Below are 8,602 nucleotides of genomic sequence, written 5' to 3' on the forward strand. Positions count from 1 at the left end.
CCTTATGGACATCCAAATGCTAGTATAGTATCATTTATTGGAAAGATCTGCTCTGCAGGGCCTGCATTCATCTCATATGTGATCTATTTCTGGCCTTTCCTTTCTGTTCTCTCATCCGTTTGTCTCCATGACTGTGCTTCATAGTACATCTTGATAATCTAGAGAGAAAAGTCTTTTTGTTTTTCTACAAGGGTATCTTGTTTGCCATGACAGTCTGCTTCCTGTATACATATTCAAATTAACCTGTAAATCTCCACAAGAAATTGTTACTATTGATTGGGATTGTACTGGGTCTGTAGGTCTACTTTTGACATCTTAAAAATGGTAAGCTTTAGTATAGAAAATTGTTTTATTTTTAAGGCTCCTTCAATCTTTAAAAGTATTGTTTTAGCTTTATTTACCTTTACTTATTTAATTTTAAATTTTATTTAGATTAAAAAATATATGGGTGTTTTGCTTGCATGTATGTCTGTGTACCACTTTTGTGCTTCATATCCATAGCTTCAAGAACAAGGAATCAGAACCCCTTGGACTGGAGTTACAGAAACCGCCATGGGATTCTGGGAATCCAACCTCCAGAAGAACAGCCAATGTTCTTAATCACTGAGTCATCTCTCTAGCTCCTTGTTTAGTGTCTATGTGTGATGGTTCACCTGTGGTCACAGGGCAACTTGTAGGAGTCCTTTCCTTCTACCATGTAGGTCTCAGGGATAAAATTCAGGTTCTTTGGCTTGATGGCAAGATGGCTGAGCCATCTCTCTGCCCCCAAATTTTATTTAAGACAGAGCTTTACTGTGTATTCCTTGCTGACCTGGTATTTGATATGCAGCCCAGGCTAGCCTCAAGCTCATAATTGTCCTTAGGCTTTAGCTTAGATTACAGGCATATGCCACCATAAATGGTATGTCTGATCTTTTAAAAGAGTAATTGATTTTTTCTTTGACAGTTTTATGTATATATATATATATATATATATATATAATCTTAGTCTTTTTCACATTGTAACTCAGACTGGCCTTGAACTTTCTATGTGGCTAAGAATGGTTTTGAACTTCTAACTAGCATGCCTTCCCTTCTTGAATTCTTAGGTTGCAAATGTGTATCATTTTGTCTACTTAAACTTCTATTATTTAATATTGTCACTGGCATACAGAAATTAATACTAACATATGTGTCCCTTATGTTGATAACATTCATTTTCCCCTAACTTGCAAGCTAGTTTTTAAAATTTTTTATCTGTATAATTTGTCAGTAATGATAGTTTTTTCTCCACAGTTTATATCTTTTATTTTCCTTTCAGGTATTATTATAGAGGAAGTAAAATGTCTTTCTTATAATAAAAATGTACCCACTTCATATCCTTTTCTTTTGCAAAGCAGACATTAAATAAATGAAGGTAAGACAAATGTCAGTAATATTGCGCCAACCCCACCCCCAAAAGGCATCATGCTGTGGCTGCCACTTTCATAGGACTCTTGAGATATTTTAGCAGATCTAAGCATCAGGGAATGGTGTAGACTCCCAGTGAAGCTGTACTAGCCTGGGCTAAACCTCCCTGGGTCTTGCTCAGTAGTCCCATGGTGAGCTGAACAACCAGAGGACACTGTCATCTCTCAAGATCACTGGTATTGATTTTGTTTTGTTTTTATGAGTCAAGATGTTGGCTGTACCTATATGAGTAATACTGGCCTAGAACTTGCTATGTGGCCCAGGCTGGTATTGAACATGTGATCCTTTTGCTGAATTCAGCCTCCTGAGTGCTGAGATTATAGGCCCCTACCACCATGCTCAACTATATAGCTTTTTCTTCATTCCATGCACAGGATTTTGCTTATCTGGATTACCTAGCAAGCATTATTAGAAATTCAAATTCTTTCTGAATGAAAAGCTAAAACTATATCCTATTTTCATTCCTGAATTATTTTTGATTATAAACCCAATTCTTTTGGGACCTCAGTGGCCATGAGACTCAGTTAAAACTCATAATGCCACCAATGTTAATAATAATGCTGCAAATATTCCTAAGGGCTGTTTAAACAAATCACTTAAAATATTTTTAATTCTTGGAATTTCATTTTGAGAGCACTGTGAAGGTAAAGGGGTTCGAGATAAAGGCTTGCTTGTAGTTACAAAACTTTCTCCAAATAATGGAGTCACTAGTGAAGGGCATCCCTGGTGAATTATTTCTTAGTCATTGTTCTTAATAGTCTCCCACAGGAAGTAGCCCAGGGAGGTTTCCACATTTGCAAGCGACATTGCCTTGCTCTTTGTGATGCTGCATGATGCCAATAGAGGTAGGGATTTCAGGAACTCTAGAAACTGTAGGGGTAGAGAAGTAGCATATATGTGTCATTGTGGGCAATGTCAGGGACTGTTTGCCAAGGAAAATCCCAAGTTGGCTAGTTAATCGTCTAGTTACAGCTGAAGGATCAAGTATTTCTATAGGTTGTCTTCTAACAATGTCATAGTAGTGACAAAAGTGAGCAAAAGAAGTCTGTGGGCCATTGTGGCCTCTCAAAGTCAAGTCAATGGAGTGTGCTATGGTATCCCATAACTGTAAACCTATGAGTTTCACACAAGCGTGGGCTTTACAGTGAGTTATAGGCCAGCCAGGGGTTACACAGGGAGACCCTATCTAAAAAGATCAAGGTAGAGAAAAATCAGTGGCTGTTAGGCAGCCTCAAGAACTAGATGGTGACTTAAGAGATTATTGCTGTAGGATCACCTCCATGGGAGGAGCTCCTGTGGCCTTTGAGCAGAAACATGATGGAGGTGGGTAGCATAACTCATGAGACTGATGAGTTATGCACTACTACTGCACCGGAACAGTGCTTATGTGACATTTTTATTTTTGGGTCATATGGCACTTTTGATGAATAAGGGTTTCATGGCTATTTGGGGGTTATATGAGTGGGCAAGCCAAAGCTAACCATAGTTTTGTGGAAGGAAAATGTTTTTCCCCTTGCATTTTTTGTCTTTCCCAGTCTCTTGTCTCTTTTACATGGTAGGTGTTGGATGACTGTCAGTGGTATGTGTAGATCATCATTAAGACTTCAGAAGACTTCTGCAGACTCTTAAATGTTCCTTAGATGAGTTGAACTTTTTTAAAGGTTTATCTTTGACCAAACTAGCTGATTAAGTACTTTCATTCCCCTAGATTAAAATATTTTAATAACAAGTTTAGAGGAAAAATCTTATTCTAATTTTAGAAAATGATGTATTTGAATTCAACTTTGAAGAAAAATAGTGATGGCTGTAATTATAATCAGCAGATGAATGGGATGTGAGACCCATTTAAGTACAAAATATGACCTTAAATTAATTATTTCAGAATGTTCTGGATGCTCTTCAGACTGGGCTGATGTTTTAACTAGAGATTTCCTTTACAGGAAATATAAATTGAATCTATGCTATAGTAAACTAAGGATCCTAAAGGAAACTATGTGGAGTAAACAGGGTTTCTTTTCCCAGCAGTGTCTTGCTGGATCACTTTTATTAGTTGTGTGTGCCTTTCTTGAGTTTTGAATTTATATAGTGAGTAAATAATTTTTTTCTGTGCTAAACATACATTTTCTACTGTCCTGCAGGGAGGGATCTAGAAGTAGAACTTCAGAAAGCACAACTGCCTGTACAGTTTAAACACATTTCTATAGACTAGCACCATCTTTTAAAATGGTTTCTTCTTAGCTTCTCTATATGCAGTAATTTTAAATATATCATAGGACGATTATTTCTTTTAAATAAAGCATGGAAATAATTCTTCTGTTTCTTTATTAGCATGAATAGCTCCCAACTTTCTTGTCCTCTAACCTGAACACATATTTTGGTCTTTATAGGGAGGGATTTTAATATATAATAAGTTTTTCAATTACAAGTACTATGTCAAAGATTAGTATCTGAATCTGGTACTTACTAATTGTTCTTAGTCATAGTCTTTTCAATTTTGAATTATTTTTTTGTGTTCTTGAATGTGATTGTCTAACTATAGTACTCATAGTGTCACAGTTCTGGTATAAATAGTTGGTAATTTAATGTTTATGAAAATGAATTAGGCTATTATGATTGTTAAATTCCAAATAGACGGGACTGGAGAGAGCATTGTTGAGAGCATTTGCTGTTCTCATTGAGGACCTGGGTTCAGTCCCCAGTACCCACATGGTACTCACAACCATTTATAACTCTGGCTACTAGGGATCTAATGGCTTCTTCTGACCTTGGGGACCACCATACATGTGTATATATATACACACAGGCAAAACATTCATACACATAAAATAAAATAAGTAAATCTAAAAGAATTCTAATAGATCTTGAGGAATTTTTAGAAAAGTTGACTTAAGAAAAGTTAAGGCCATGGAAGGGGCTCAGTTGATAAAGCACTTACCATCAGAACATGGAAACTGTAGTTTGGATCCTGAGAACCTGTGTAAAGAGTGAGTCAGGTGTGGCAGCCACCTGTAATTCCAGCACTCAGGAGGCAGGGAAAGGCTCCCTGGGGCAAGGTGGCTAGCTGAACTAACTCTTATTGTCCAGCTCTGAGTTCAGTGAGAAATCCTGCCTTAAATAGTTATCAAACAAGACAATTGAGGTCAGCTTTAATCCTCTACAGATGTTTACTCACACATACACCTGCACATATGTTTACACCCACACACATGCATTTGGCTGTGCATAACACACACACTCACACACACACACACACACAAACACAAACCACACCACACCACAGAAAATACATGAACCCGATATTTCAGTGTCTAGTTCAGATTTTGGTCTGTCAGTCCATACTTATTTCTTTTAGAGCAAGAAGGTATTTCTTCTTGTGCTGACCTTGAACTCATGATCTTCCTGCTTCAGCCTTCTGAGTACTTTTGCATTTTTTATAATTTTAGCGTTATAATTCATAAACTCACTTTAGAGAACACTTATTTACACCTATTAATTTTTAATCCATTTCTTTTAGCAAGTCTTCAGAAGAAAAATTGGTTAGATTATCACTTAAAAACTGAAATGTTAACACATTATTTTTGTTAGAATAACTTAGATTAAATATGGTTAGATTATATAACAGGTATTTTACATGCTATATATGGAGAAGTAATTAAAGATAATAATAGACCAGGGATGGCCTGATGGTTCAGTGGGTAAGGGTGCTTGCTACCAAGCCTGATTACCCAAGTTTGATCCTTGGAACCCAGAAAATGTTTTCTAACCTCCGTATGAGTATCCCCTACAGATACACCCACTTGTACAAGTAAAACATGTTAAAAAGAAGTAAATGAATAAAGTAGAACTGGTTCTTTCTGAAAAAAATTCAGCTTAGTAGTAATAGAAAAGGGCCTTTCAGTGCTTAAACTCATTCTGTCAGTGTGGCTGTATTACAAATTAATTGCTTTACATTGAGTATATGGGGATTCAGTGAGATAAATGGAATGACTGTGAGCATTGTGGGAGAAGGCTATTTATTACTGTAATCTGCCATTATCGTCATCATCACCATCAATAGGCTAGGTTGGGAATATATGGAAAACAAATAGTCACTAATAGATCCCCTAATAGCATTGGTAAAGGTTGATAAGTGATGGGTTACTCAGAAAATTTTTAGAAACCAAATATGTACAGCTACGAAAGTGCTATTGCAATGTGTCTTTTTACAGAGATGTCTGTGGGAGGTATTGCCTCTTTGAGTCCACAGCCCACAGCTAAGCATATGTTGTTGGGTGATTGGCTTCTGTTGGCCAGCTCAGAGGAAGGACTGGATGCAAAGGGGTACAAGAGGGGAAATCAGGAGGATATGGAAGATGCCATGTACTTCTCTATTTGATTTCACCGTGTTTAATGATGAAGGCTTTCCAGGACTGGTTACTTGTCTCTCCATATACATCACATATTTTTGGAAATATTTGAGGACATAGTTGACAGTTTGATCGACCTTTCTATAAAATGATTCAGTATGTTGAGCTTCTTATTTTGAGCATATCTTTTGGTTTTCCCTCATCAATAGTTGAAAATGCTTTCCATTTCTGGATCCAGGGTATAACTCAATGGCAGTTGGAACACTTGACTAGCATGGACTAGGCCATGGATTATATCTCCAGCAACAACCTAATTTTTTTTTATATTCTTATGGTCTTTTTTTGAGTAGATGTTCATAAGCTGTCATCATCACTGGAGAATTTAAAATGTTATATTTTGGATAGCTTTTCTTTTCTTTCCTATTCCCCCTCCAACCCCCCCAAACAAAAACCAAAACCCCCAAACAACCCAAAACTAATCTTTCTTTAAAGCACTTCATTATATAATTTGACTACATTTTAGGTACTGATTTTTTCCCCTTCATTGTTGCTGAAGCTTTACAGTGCCACCAAGCAATTTCCACATAGGTAATAACATTCTAATTTTGGAGAGAAATCGGGTACACAATTACCTTTGAATAGTCTTTGGTGGATTTGGGGTTAAAAATAACAAAGCAACCCTTCTGTAATGTTAAACATTAGCATTTGTGAATAAAAGGAGACAGCCTTTTATAAAAGATTTTAATTTGAGGACATTGAGGCTCTCTGAATTACAGAACCTCATCATTTTTTCACATTATATGTATTTATATATTCAGCAAGTGAAATTAAGTACTTGCCTGTTATTGGATGCTCACAATATGGTTCATGTTCTGGGTCAGCCTTCTGTCTTCTCTAGCATGAATATAATATATATTCCCACTAATTTTTTTAATGGGTAGCTGATAAAGGAGGGGAAAGGGTAAGATAAAATGAAAGTTCTGTGATTGCAGTCATTTATTGCCTTCCTGAAGTGCATGCTGGGTAAATTTGTTTCCTTTTCATTTACCCCTGTTCCCCCTCTCCCCCAGAAAATCCTGTCTAATTTTTTAAGGAATGTTTGTTGACACTGACTGAAATATTTTAGAGAGCTACATCTCAGGCATAGTTTTAGAATATTTAGTGTATTTTAAGTTGCTTTACAGGGTCTGTTTGCATTAAGATATGTAGTAATTGACAAGCAGACATTTGTCATCCAGATTTTAAAAAACTTCATTTCTTGGTCTACTTTGCATTCAGGTGCAGGTTTTGGAGTAAGTGTTGGCCAGTGGAATATAGATGGAAATGTTGGGGCATCTTTTGTGTTTCCCCTAAAAGGAACAGAGTTTGGCTCTCCCATTTTTTTTTCTGTGACTGGAATGCAGTCAAAATGATGAGAGCTTCTTTTGACTCTGAGGTGGAAAACTCTGGAACATCTTTCCCAGATATTTACATGAAAGAGATAGAAATTTCTGTTTTATTTAAGCCACTGTTATTTTGAGACTTAATGTTAGATCACCTAAATTGATATCCTAATTCATGTATTAGTATACATTTACCAGGGTACAGTGAGTGGTTCATGGCCATAATTGCATCACCAAGTAGGCTCAGGCAGGAATGCTGCCAATTTGAGGCCAGCCTGGACTTTTGTCTTAGTTTCTTTCCTGTTGCTGTGACAAAATACCCTAACTAAAAGCAAATTAAAGAGGGGTTTGTTTTAGCTTACAGTTCCAGAGAGATACAGTCACTATGGGGGGGTGGGGGGAAGAAAGGCATCAAGAGTATAAATCAGCGTGTCCCATTGCATCAGGAAACGGATGAATGTGTGTTAGTGCTCAGCTTGCTTTCTCTATTCTAGAACCTGTCTAGACTCCCCTACCTGGGGAATAGCCTTGCCCACAGTTGAGATGGATCTTCTCATAGCAGTCAGGATGATCCCCCACTGACAGGTTTGCAGGCCTACCCTCCAGGTCATTCCAGATCTGTCAGGTTGACAGTTAACACTAATCATCACAGCTATATAGTGACCTTTAGGCCACCCCGAGCTACAGTGTAACACTCACTCCCAAAAGCAAAACAAAAGAACTCCTGTCAAATATCGTATACTTCATACTATGATTAGGCATTGGCTGAAAGAATAGAAATTTTCTCAAAAACCTTAAGGTCAACAAGATTTTGTACTAACTCAGTTTATCATCTGAAAGCAATTCAGAAAACAGTCAAGCAGCTTTTACCTTTAAGGTTTGTCCTTCTCTGGGTAATTTCTAAGTTTCTAACTCAACTAGTTGCAGGTCTTTTGTTACTACTACCTCAAAATCACAACCCAAAGTCCCACATCTGTTGGACCTTCTAGTGAGCTCTCAGGATAATTACTCTCTTGGTCTAGCAGTTGAGTCCCCATCTCCCAGAAAGGAGAATATTCTCTTTCCAGCTTTGGCCAGGGCTTTGTCTCTAGTCAGATAAATTACTGCCCAGGGACAGTGGTGTGTGATATTGTAAAACTGGCATCTAAGACTGTGACTGACGTCTTACTGTTTTCCTAAGTGTGTCTAGGGTGGGTGTCTCCTCTGAGCAAAAGCTTATGACAAAGGTTTTTGAGATGTGTTAATATTTTCTTACTGTTCAAGTGGTTCTTGAAAATTTGCAACAGTTGAAAAGACAAAAGAGAGGCTGAGGATGTAGCTAAGTTGAAAAAATACTTGCCTAGCACGCACAAAGCACTGTGTTCAAACTCCAGAACTTCATAAACCAGGCATTATGGTATACATGTCTGTAATCCCAGAATTTGG

The sequence above is a fragment of the Arvicanthis niloticus genome, chromosome X (assembly GCF_011762505.2).
Source record: "Arvicanthis niloticus isolate mArvNil1 chromosome X, mArvNil1.pat.X, whole genome shotgun sequence".
Taxonomy (NCBI): Eukaryota; Metazoa; Chordata; class Mammalia; order Rodentia; family Muridae; genus Arvicanthis; species Arvicanthis niloticus.